This window comes from Falco cherrug, chromosome Z (genome assembly GCF_023634085.1).
Source record: "Falco cherrug isolate bFalChe1 chromosome Z, bFalChe1.pri, whole genome shotgun sequence".
Classification (NCBI taxonomy): Eukaryota; Metazoa; Chordata; class Aves; order Falconiformes; family Falconidae; genus Falco; species Falco cherrug.
In genome coordinates this window covers 65214815-65227710 of record NC_073720.1, presented here as the reverse complement: position 1 = coordinate 65227710, position 12896 = coordinate 65214815, and the positions used below count along the sequence as shown (strand labels likewise).

General features: G+C 39.0%; 1 long non-coding RNA gene across 2 annotated transcripts in view; it reads right to left on the bottom strand.

The window, feature by feature from the left end:
• Positions 1 to 12896, bottom strand: part of LOC129734692 (uncharacterized) — a 30995-nt gene that overhangs the window by 16477 nt on the left and 1622 nt on the right. The window lies entirely within an intron of this gene.

The window sequence follows — 12896 nt, the reverse complement described above, 5'->3', positions numbered from 1 at the left end:
CAGTCAAGGTTTGAAGCTAGGCACCAGAGGCAATCTACGTAGCTCCAAAGGTAACACAAAATACTCCATGATCTTGCAAGAAAAGGACCATAGATTTTAAAAGAAAATCTAAGAATACAAATTTGAAGACATAAGGGGCAACACTGAAGCATGTTCTGAGTGTAAACTCTGTTTTCAAGTGTAGTTTAAACACCTGTGTTAGAACAGGAAGTCTCTTAATTTACTGAATTAATTAAGTGACATGCTGTTTACACCGCTTTGACATTAATATCTGGGAAAAATGAAATCCAAGGCATTGTTTTTTCTTTGAGGAAGAAAAAATAAAAAATTCATTTCACTGAGACCAGTGAATTTTTCCAGAAGTAACATGCTCATCTAACGTAATAGGTTCCATGTACTCAGAGCTGTTATAAGAGAACAAAAAGCTCAGTAGTCTGAAATAGAATTAGCTTCATTTTTTTATACTTCTGGTGGGGATTTTCTTAACACTGGTGGTTTATGTTCATGATTTTTTAAGAGAAGTGGCTTCTAAATAACATTTGCTTTCTAAACCAGAAAACCCACAATGCATTCCCATCATACTGAAGTCATAATTACAAATCCACTAATGTTTTCCATTTGATTTAATTTGGATATTCTAATTCTTGGATCTAATAAACAGTACAATGTCAGCATTTAAGTTTTCCATCCATCAGAACCTCAGAGAAGACTTTAATTTCCTCTGTGTTTTAAATGGCTTAAGTGAAAATGTATAAGCCCCTGAAAAAAAATCTATCCCGTATAATATTTAAATGAGTTTCACTAATCATGATCTGTCCTCAGTATCCATAAATTGCTTAGATCATACTAAAAGATCAAGATGTATTAAATACTTTTAATGCTACCCTGAATCTCACATTGCCTTAGGCCATATGGAAAAACTAAGCAAATGGCCATATCTTTATATACCTGCCTATGCTCCCATTGCCAGCTTTCAAGGCACCTCCTGAATGCTCCAGCTGTATCCTCAGTAGGCCACAAATACAGGGAAGAGGATACACCACCTCCCCCAGTCCCAATCCACTCCTCTGTACCCAGTGAAAGGATGTGAGGACCACTGCTAGACCATTTCCTGCAGCCTAGAGTGGGGACGGTGTGGACCAAAGGTCCAATCCAGTTCTTTGAGAGATTCTCAGCCTCCCTTATCCTTTCTCCATGACCAGTTGGTGCCCCAACCTGGCAACCTGTATCAGGCAGCACAGCAAACATCTGTCTTCACAAGCTCCTGCTGCCTAAACACCTGCACAGAAGCGCTGGTGCCAGTGCTGTGCTCAGATTTGTCCCAGCCCTCCTAGTCTTCATCAGTTCTTCAGATAACATTGCCTCTGGGACAAGATCTGCTACGTGAGCAGCCTGCTCCACAAAAAGGATGTGCCAGCCTAATTTTTTCAGCCCTTTGTTGATGAATAGGTACACAGAAGTCAGCCTGGCATATGGGCTGGCTCAACAACAGTAAATGCTGGGGCACATACCAGAGTCACATGATGAATAAACAACAGCAGCCAGATGTAGGCTCCTGTTAACATGTTGTCAGGGACAGCAGTGATGGCGAGGACCTCGCAGACTGCCCCCAAGACTGTTTCTGGACCACCCACCTGCAGGCCCCACACCCTCTTCTGCGGGGTCAGACATGTCCTGTCGCTGCACAGGCTATGCTCCATCCTTTCCTGCTCCACACCACCAGCCCTGCCACCTGGGAAGGGGATGGGGGACCCCTCCTCTGCACTGCACAGCATAGGTGAGGCAGCTGCTTTCTCTGCCTGTGGCTCCTGCTGCACTGAGAGCCCCAAGTGGACTTTTTCCCTGATGGAGGCATCTTCCCAGCAGGTGCCTACTGCTGGTATGGCAGTGTGCAGTTTTAGGAAGTCTCTGGAGTGTTTAGGTAAAAGCCAAAAAATAACTACAGGTCAATCCACACAGGTGTGCAAGTGTCCAGCCCTTTTGATCTCATTAGGAAGCAGGTACTTGAATGATTCTGGGGATATAACATAGACTTTTAGATAACTAAAAGCATACAGTTATTGGTCTCACTGTGTGCCTGTACAAATCAGAGTTGTACGCACTGCCTTTCTATCTATGCTGCTGACAAAACAGGCAAATGCAGAAACAGAGGAATCGCCACAATAAAGCAGAACTACAATCCTATCCCAATGATCCCAATAATTCTCCTCCCACATAGTAAAATGAATATAGATAGAGTAAATATTCCAAATGTCAAGAAGTAGATCATTTGTATTTTAAAACATGAAGACTACTTAACTTTTTAAATATTTAACTTAGTTTAACTATGGGTGACGCTACACCATATGAATGTCTAAGCCTTTCTCAAGGTTTCAGCTACCATATCTACATTCAGATTTTTGTGCGGAGCCAGATTTATTTAATTTTTATAGATCAAAAAGTACTGCAATGGGGTAAGAGTTCCATCACTGGGTATGACAAAATAAGTAAACTAAACATAAAACTTAATTCTTAACTATTGTTCCAAAACCATCATGTTTTCTTCACCACTTCTCACATGTGCTATTCATTACTTATTTGCCATGCAAGATCTATTTAATATTTTTAGTCTTGGTGTTTCCATCACCAAGTATGTGGAATTTGTTTCCAAGCCACCTAGGACGAAATGAGCCAGGCTCATTCAGACTGCAAACCCAGCTGGATCCTGCCTGGGCAGGCAAAATCACTGCTGACCACTCATCTCAGCTGGCCAGTTGGAGGATCAGCACAGCAATCACCCCACATAGGACAGGGCAACAAAACCCACCACAATCACATCTGCTAACATGGAGAGAACCAGGCCAGGCTTTTGGGCAAAGTCAGGTTACCACCTGCACAGAGCAGGTATTGCTCCCAACCCATGCCTTGAACTGCCCACTGCCACCAAGTGGTTCCCAGCATGTTGATCTTACTGGTTTGGCCGTTCATCTGACATCTTCCAACAGCCATCACTCCCACTGGCACTGCAGGCTGATCTGCTGCAGCAAGCCACCAGTGACTGCGGAGAGCCAGGTGAGCCACTGGGAAAACATTGCTTTGGAACACCACAGATCTGAACGTCTTTTGAAAGTGAACGCTTCAAAGTAGCGCATATTTTGTAGAAACTGAATTGGCCTATGCAGAGGAAGGTGGGTATGTCTGTTGGAGGAAATCACTAAAAATAATTCAAAGAGCTCAAATATCTTGAAATAATTAATTCCATGGACTGGTTGTGTTTGTTGTTCTGGATAAATCAGCTTGTCAGCTTTTTACGATCTATATTCCTAGCATCAGGCAGGAAGTGGGAGGCTGCTCTTCCTTCTTCCATTTTAGTCTGTGGAACCACAAACAGGAAGGAGGAACTGAGATATCAGTCCACTCTGCTTATATGAATGTGCCAGTATGCTAGCAGCCACAGGAAGAGAGCTTAGTGATCTCCAGGGCAAACAAAATTTTTTTGTTATAGCTAAAATATTTGTTTCTCAAAATGTTGACTGCTATTTATATATATATATGTACACACGCACACACAGTCTGATATAATCCATAGATTATATATAGGTAGCAAATATATATATATGACAAATATATATACTTTACAGAGTGTATATAGAGACTATATATAGTGTCTCCATACCACATATATACACTACATATCTATACATATAAATTATTTATATACACTGATAAATATATATATATATCTCCCCACCCTTCCACTCTTTATGTATTGTTTTATAGTAGCTTTTCTATGTGGATCTACATATATTCTGTCTAAAAGATCAAAGCTAAAAAAGCTAGAAGGCCATTTGTGTCAAAGAGGACATCCTCCTGAGTTGCCCAAGGTCAGGCCCAAAGGTAAGGTAATACTTGCTGTGTTTCCTGTATGGTCAATAGAAAAAGATAAGGGAGATAAGTGGGGGTGATCTGGGATAAACTGTAATTGCTCTCTGAAGGTGTGTATCTCCTGCCAGCTAAACAGGGAACACAGAAATTACAATGCTTACATTACAGGAAATTTAATATCATGATTAAAATTAGGTAAGACAAAGGTTTTTTTAATTTGTCTTTGTCTGAAAAGGAAAAAGTCTCTTCTTATGGCAGTGCTAGGGTTTTTTTTGAGAAGGACTGGTTAGGTTAGGTTAAGACAATCTCACCATGTGCTACTCTGGAAAGCTCATGAAAAATTTAATTATTATAGCTTGAAGTTCATACTAAATTCATCCTGAAGAAATTAAGTGATCTCTTCTGTGGCTGCTAGCGTACTGGCACATTAATATAAGCACAGTGGACTGATATCTCAATTTCTCCTTCTTGTTCACAGTTCCAGAGATTAATTTACTGGCAGAATCATACTTTTAACCAATAGTATTGAAATGAGATGCTTGATGCCCTGTTTGGTATGTGCAACACTAGGTTAATCAAAGCAAAGAAAACATATTGCAGGATATAATGAAAACCAGATAAATAGAAGATTAGAAAACCATGTGCACTTTTCTGTAGCTACATTTCTGGCTTATGCACGTGAAGTATTTAAAAAATCACTTCTAAGAAATCAAGTGATTCTCAACGGTTTGTTTCTGGAGCTCCCATCTCTTTATAATGGATTCCTCACTATCTTATAACTGCATGCTTCTCTAAGGGCTTCCCTGAGCTCTTAAAGCTGTTTTCTTACAAACAAATTTGAAAATGTGATTATTATCTTATTTAGACAATACCTTGATTGCTTTCTCAATGCAATCTTTCTTTCTTGCTCTGTGTTTAGAATCTGTTATCATTTGAAGCACAGACTTGAAGGAAATAGATTTTCCAAGCCCAGACTTATGCCTTCACAGGATAAATTTAGCTTGAGCATAGTGAAATAAAATTTATCAAAGGACAATGTTGTAAAGGCAGATTTTGGCTTAACACATCTGAAAATATCTTAAAGTAAAATAAATACACATACTAGAAACACAACTACATGTATCAGATACTGTATTGGCTCCTGTGGGAACAGTGCCAGACTTTCTTCAGCACTGCTCTTCAGAGGATGTTTGCAAGCTTTCCTGCCTCTTATTGGGAAAGTCGTAATCAACATTAAATTGATAAACTAATTGTTGTAACAGCCAGAGACAGTGCTATTTGGTGGAAATCAATTATGTTAGAAGTTTTTCATTTTTCCTACTTATCTTTTGCCTCGTCTGGCTGTAATGTAGACAGATGTCCCAAGTCAGTTTACAGCAAAATTGTAAATGATGCAAATTACAGCTGCATTTGGGCTGTGGAACTTTGAAATAAAGCAAATACTGGTTCATGCATACTCACTGTGCAATTTTCAACGAAAAATTGCTTTCACATGCCCTTATCTTACATGTTCACAAAGTGGGGGGGAAAAAATCTCGGTGGATTGTAGATTATGCTCTGAAAAAAATTACTGGAGACATTTGAAACAACTTTTTCTGGCGCCCAGCTCTCTTAATCCATGCAAATGCAAACATTTTGAGAGATATTTTTAAATTTAAGTGTGGTTTTTATTTTCTTTAATTTTACTCTGGCTTTTTTAAACCAGCAGCCGTACATGTGCCAGTGCGTCTGGAGGGGAGGGAAGTAATTTTTTCTCAGACTAATTTTGGATTGAGTATTATTAATAGTATATTGAGTCAGGTTAATTCTACAGCCACTTTATTATTTTTATGATGATAAATACCATAATAAGCCAACAAGCCCCTTTTAAGATTAAGCCTCAATAACTTAGAGAGTTTATAATTTAGAATATATGCATATGCTTTGCTGAATGAGATTTTCTCACCTAACCGCAGTTGTCCTGAAGTGTAGCACCTGTCTATGTGTTTGCATAAGCACCCTCTCTAGGCAATGGCAATAGGCACTCATCAGACAATCCATCCTAGCATTAAAGACAGGTAGGATGCCAGAGAAATCATTGTTTCCTTGCACTGTCTCCTTCTGTAGCCTACAAAATGAGCTGAATAGCTTAGACTAGATTCCTGCTTTTTAGCCAGCTAAAGTTATGAGAGGTAAACTGTACCCAAAATGCATATGGAAATGATAAGGGAGAACTGAAGTGCAGGGTTTTGGAGCTGTGCACTGTATATGCACGTTCTTAAAATTCCAGCAGTACTCTCAGAAAGCAGATTTCCATTCTCTTACTTTCAGCTTTAAAGCCAGAGTGAATTACCTCACATCAACCACACACAGGAAGCTGAGAGGGGCAAACTATTTCAAGGCACTGAACATCTATGTAAGAGCAGACAAACACCTCCCTCCTTTTGCAGATGCATGATTGTAGCGCTGGAACAGCTGGAACCTAGAAACCCGACCCTCCACAAGTTCTTTGGAGTCCCTCTTGGCAACTCCCTAGCAGTGGCTTCAAAGTCATGAGAACATACCAAATACATAGTCTTTGGTGTCTGGAATATAAATAACAAACGTTGTTCCTTATCTATCCCAAAGAACTAGTTGCAATGTCGCCCTTGCCTTTTATGTACATTTTATGAATGGATGACTGCCAGCACTATAGTTTAACGTTTTAACAATGCAGATCTTCTTTCAGAAAAATCCTGTGATCAGTAAAACCTGCTTTTGTTCCTATGGTAACAAAAAACCTCTCAGCCACCTTAGGATATAGCAAGGCCTCCATCACTGGGATCCCACAGCATGGGAGTAGGCAGCTGTATGTCAGCATCACAGCCTCTGCTTTGTGCCCAGGAAGCAGGAACATAAGCCTCCTTCTCACGGGCTCAAGGCTTAGTAGAACAACACAGTGCTCCCAAGGTTTATATTTACGGTGGTGAACTGGAGAGGTGGTTACACTGATTTTTCCTGCATGTCACTTCCATTTTCTTCCATGCTTCCACCTTCTCTATCTTCAGGCTTTTGCCATGATTCTCTGCAAGATTCTCACATGGAAAAGGCTTCCTCTTCATTCATGTTCTCCCCTACTCCCTCCTCAAATCTTCTGAACTAAGGTTAGCTTGAGAATTGTAGCTCTGAAAGGGAAAAACAATATAAACTTGCTTCACCTATCAAGTCATAACACAAAACTGTTTTAAGCTCTCATCTTACTAAGTCCTACACTAGATGGAGATAGTACTGCTGGCTGAAAGATGTACACTGAGAAGCAGCTCTGGTTACAGGGATTTTTTTAACAAAGTATGTGCTTTCAGCAGGTGATTTTTCTTTTTCTTCTAAAAATGGACACTTGGAAATGGATTGTTGCTTTTTTAGCTATGAAACTGTTTTCATTATGGTTCTGACCTTAATGTTCTCACTACATTAAATTTTATCTGAGAAATCAGTAAAAATTAATGGTAATGTTAAATTCTCCCCTTGTGAAGCAGTAATGGTAAGAGTTAGGAGGCATTTCTGAGCAGTTACTAATGCAGTACCAGAAATTAGCTGCAGAATAAGAGGATCACCTCTGACCATGTCGCTCACCTAACGAAAATAAAATGGTCCACAGTTTAAGAAACTTGGTATCCATTAAAGAAATATTGCTACATGAAGCCTTTTCTCCAGCTGGAGGGATTTTCAAATGGTAACTCTTGATGTGCCACCCAGGGATGGCACCAACAGAGACTGTGCGCTTATTAATCTCTGAGGCTGTGCCAAAGGCCCAGCCTCCTTCCCCTCATCACCGTTTTTCTAGCTACCTTTGTGTCGTCCAGTTTTGGATGACAGAATGAAGACAACTCAAAACATCAATATAAAAAGATAGCTCTGAAAAAGGAATCAAAGAATATGCAAAGAAATAATTGCTGTGAATATTACTTAGACAGCAGCTAAGATTGTATATGAATCTTTAAGCAGGGTGATGGCTTCTAGTGCTCCTACCTCTAACTGAAAGTCCTAGCAAGTTACAGAATAGTAAAACATGGATGTTGACTTTATTGATTTGTTGTCAAAAATCTTGTAACAATTTATCCCTCATAAAATGAGGTAAAATTGATTAATAAAATGCTGCAAATCTTCATACCTTATGCGGACCCAGCTGCGGATCTTACATGATTTCCTTACTTTCTCTGAAAATCAAGATAGCTTTGTACCTATAGAAATGTACAAAATTGACTTAGTCATAGACCATCAGCTTGCAGTTACATGACCCAAAGATTTCAGTGGGCAGTAGCTGAACAAATAATTACTCAGCATTTAGGAACCCTTAACTCTCTTTGATGTGATTAAAACTATGCTTCTCTCCATGGCCATAAGCAGATGCTTGAAGAAGGGTTAGCTTCAGGCAAGCACATACGATGCTTCTTCCAAGTATTGTCACACCTCCAACAATTCTGGGGCTTTTTAGACACATGGTTTCTACATTGTCAAGGGATGCTGCAGGTCTACCACCTGCTAACAACATCCTTACATTTGTTTTCAGTGTGACTTCTGTACTGGGACACAACTCCTTATAAGCTCTGAGAATGACTGAAGCCCAAAGTAAATCAGGCTTGTCAGAGGTTGCTGTATGTCTCTCATCAAGTAACAACAGCCCAGTTTAGATTTAAGGTTAGTAGTGCCAAAAGAAAAAAAAAAAAAAAGCTTTTCTGTAAGGCATTCTGTATTGTAAAGCATAAGCAGTGGCGGACAATCCCAATAGCAGATAAATGCATGTCACTGTAACAAATGTTTCTTGCTTAGTTCTCACCTGCCATTAGCGCTTATGAAGATGGAAAAAATTGCTGTTCTTCTGCATCATCTTACTATTCTAACAGGGTAAACATACTCAGCTAATGCTACTGGAGCTTTATGTTTTAGTATATTGCCACATTAGATGAACTGGGGATCAGAAATTCCCATTCTGTTAATTGATTGAGGGCAGTACCTGTCACTACTCTAATGAGTACAAAGTATCTAACTGGTGAAAGAAATACTTTCTTTCACATACGTAAAAATTATTTTTCTCTAGTAAGTAAAAATTATTTTTCTCTAGTAAGTGAAAACACTGGCAAAGAACAAAACAAAGGTGACAGAACAAATTATTTTTTTGTAAAATATGCAATTAAATACCCAGATGGAAAGATGGCATATGTTTCACAGAAGAACAGTCATCATGACCTGAAGTGCAATGTTGATTAGGCTGACTGCATGACTGGGTACATGTGTCAAATGCACAGATTCCGTAAATATTTGTGCTTTGTAATTTTTCTTAGCAGCACTGACTCACTGCAGAGTCTTTACTGCTGTGTGCAAGTGCAAGCACTACACAACAGCACATTATTCCTTTTTTAATATTTTATAAATGTGAAAAATCAAATCTCCAAAATTCATCTACTCTAACTCTCAGCACTCTGGTGGTGGTTGTTGCCTCACTGCACTCAGCCATTTTTTTTACAATATCTCTTAGTGAAGAAATATTCCCTCAGTATTTCTTGAACGTTTGTCTTTTATGACACTTTCATAAGGAAGCTAATGAAACCTGTATGTTAACCTATTATAAAGTAGGTACAAAACTGGTTAAAAAACAAAGTCAAGACTATTTTTCAGTGATTACCATTTTTATGGAAGGATGCACTGAATGAAAGATGACAGTGGGTTCCTGTAGGCCTGACATGATTTAATAGTCTCATCAGTGATGGAAGAGGGAGAATGCATATTATATTTGCAAGTGATACCAAACACTTGTAGCATAGCAAGAGAATTCAAAATGTCCAAAACAGATTGGTGTAAGTGTCAGTAAAAAGAGAGACAAAATTCAGCAGGGAATGTGAGATTTTGCTCCAAAGTCTAACTAAACCACTTCACAGATAGATAGTGAGCCTAGTATCAGTTCTGAATATGATCACAAACTGAAGGAGCCCCCATAGCACCATGCTGCTACAAAGTCATACTCCACAGGAGGCTGTGTAACTGGCAGGACCCTATGACCACCTTTCTGGCCCTCCTCTGGACTTGCTCTTTTCTGGTGCTAGATAGCAAAGCAGTAAAGCAGCTTGCCTGCACAGGTTTTGGGGTCTTCATCTTTGGAGATGTTTAAGAAACAGTTTGACAAACATTTTCCACCAAATAGACCAGATAACCTCCTGCAGCTCCCTACAGATCCAAACCACAGAGGCTGACCTCGAGCTTGTATAACTATCACTCTCCCAAAACAGCTGCTTCTTAGGCTTGAGTTTCTCAGTTTCATTGTTATTTCTGTTGTTAAAATGACACAATATTGCAGTGGCTATTAGTACAATACTAAGACAGAGTCAGTGAAGTCTGACACACAAAAGAAGTTACCAAAATCTGACATACTTGATTACAAAACCTTGATTCACATTGCTTGGAACTTTGTCATCTTTATTTTGCATCTAATTTAATCGGTTTTGGATGGATGGAAAGAAGTATATCCAAGCAAAGTAATAAATGGTATATTGCCCATACCCTAATAACTTCTTGTAACTATTCCAGTGCTTCAGCACCTCTGTGGCCTGAACTAGAGAAATGACACGGAGCCCTAATGCTGTTGTATTGTTCCTTTTAAAGCCATTTAAATTGACAAGATTATGCACCTCAGTGAAACCTGTTCCTGCACAATAAAAAGAAGAGTTTTATAGCATAACAGCTCCAAAAAGTGTTTATGCAGAAGACTTCTTTGATTTCTATATCCCCTCTGCAGGGCTGGACTGCAAAGGCTTGCAGAGCCCATAGATACCGTGGGCATAAGCAGGAGAGGTACAGTGAAAGTTTTGCGCAGCAGATGCACTGACTTGGAGGAATTGCTGGCTGGTGAGCCAAAACCAGAAATTACTATTTTTGGAGGGTTCTCTACTTCTCTGAAGGCTATTCAAGGAAGTTTGGGACCTGACAAGGGCTGACAAAAGGAAAGGAAGGGACAGAATAAAGAAGGAAAAAAATAAAAGTCCACCCCTAAAAATGGGCGTGGGTAGGGCTAGTACTGTGATATTGAGGGTTGCTGCCTAGGTGAAGAAACTTTAAATGTTAGGTATTCTAGTAAAAAAAGAAATACTAGCTGTTTCAGCTTTGGCATCCAAATTAATAAACACTTCTGAGTTTTAATTTTTCAGTGTCTGCTCACTGCCTGTGAAATGGGCAACATACTCTCACAGGAATGCTCCAAAGATGAAATTCATCAGTGCCTGTGAAATGCTTAGATCTGGTAGTGACAAGGCTCAGAGAAAAGCTCCTGAGGAGACAGATCTTTTTCTCTTCAGAGTAGGGTTAGAACTGTGGATAATATATGAAGTACAGAGCTAACTGTCAGCAAACAATAAGGAAAAACAGTGTCTGTAAGCATGCAGTCAATGCTCCTTGGGAAGAGGGCTCCTAAAGAAACATTAGCACGTAACCAGATAATTAAAGCAGGCACACTGCATATACACAAAGTGCTTAAACAAGTTTCACATGTGAACTTTGCCTAGATGCTTCTACTGTTCAGGTTCTTGACTTTGCAACCTTAATATCCTTCTCATGTAGCATTACAGAGGTGGATTTATTGGCTGCAAAGCAAGGGGTGGCTGCAGTTTCCGTTAAGACACTAGGTAGCTTCCTCTCCCTTACATTCTGACTTAGTAGCAGGGGTAGAGTTGACAGCTATTACACATTTACTGAATGACACACATATTAATACCCAGGCGGACAGGGATGAGGCTTAGACTTTAAACTGAGGTTTTAGTTCTTGCAGTAACACACCACAATCTCATATGTGATTGGCTTTTTGCAATCATACTAAGTTTTCTCCAGCATTAATGTTTTCCAATTTACTTCCATGATTGGTTCTCTATTTTGGATTATTTTTCCACCCAGATTTACTAATATGCAGTTTTTCAAACTAATATCTCAATTAGTTTAAAATCCAGGTTCTGTAGTTTCCTATGTATCACTCCTTGATCCCTAGAACACAAAAATATCTGCAGTAGATTTCTGCAGCCATAGATCTCAGCAGCATAGGAAAAGTAAGTAACATACCCCCACACACACAACTTATAAATACAATGTTATTTTGAATCAGAGAAGCTATGCTCCTTACATACCTTTCTTTATGAGTGACAAGAAGGAAAAAAAAACCAAACAACCCAACCCAAAACACAGCTGACATCTTGTTTGCTCTTCATTTTATTCTGCTTCAGCAGCATACTCAATTGGTGTGACAGATGACTACTTCAAGGTATTTCAGAGACCTGATTTACAGTCTAGCCACATAAGCATTAAAGGCATGGGTGTGAATCTTGATGAAGTCATAAAACCAGTCAGTCTAGTGGAAAACTATTAAATACCTAAGTATTATGCTAGATTAGTACACTTGCCAGAAATCTAAAAAAATTAATACACATCATACAATCTTTCTAATCACAGCAAATAAAGTTATGGTGAGATATCTTAACACATGTCAAAGAACACAATTTTCTATTACTGAGATGATTGAATCATAACTTCTAGATAAAGCGTGCACATGCCAGTTATTTGAAAAGCTTACAGAACAGCATAGCAGAACAGGAACACCATGAGAAACTGGAAGGGTGGCAAGGATTTAATGATAGTGCCCCCCACAAAAATGTAGATGCCAGAGATCTGCACTTCTGGATAGAAAGTGTTTGCATATTTTGAATAGATTCTTTTTTAAGTTGCTGACTCTGCATTTTTAAATCTTAAAAAGACCTCTGAATTTTATTTAGAGATACAATGAACAGAAATGGGCTGAGTTTAGGGATAAAGTAAAAATGTGAATAGAGTATATTTCATCTCATAGTCACTGCAAACAACCTCAGTATCACTACTATTCTTGCTTTGTACAGAAAAGGGAAACAGATAATGCTGGAAAATGTCTTATTCCCATGAAACTTGAAAACGCTATCCAACCTGGTAAATGACAAGCAACTTATTACAGCTTCTAGTAACAGTGATATTGTAGCTACATCCGTCTCACAATATGTCTTTGTACT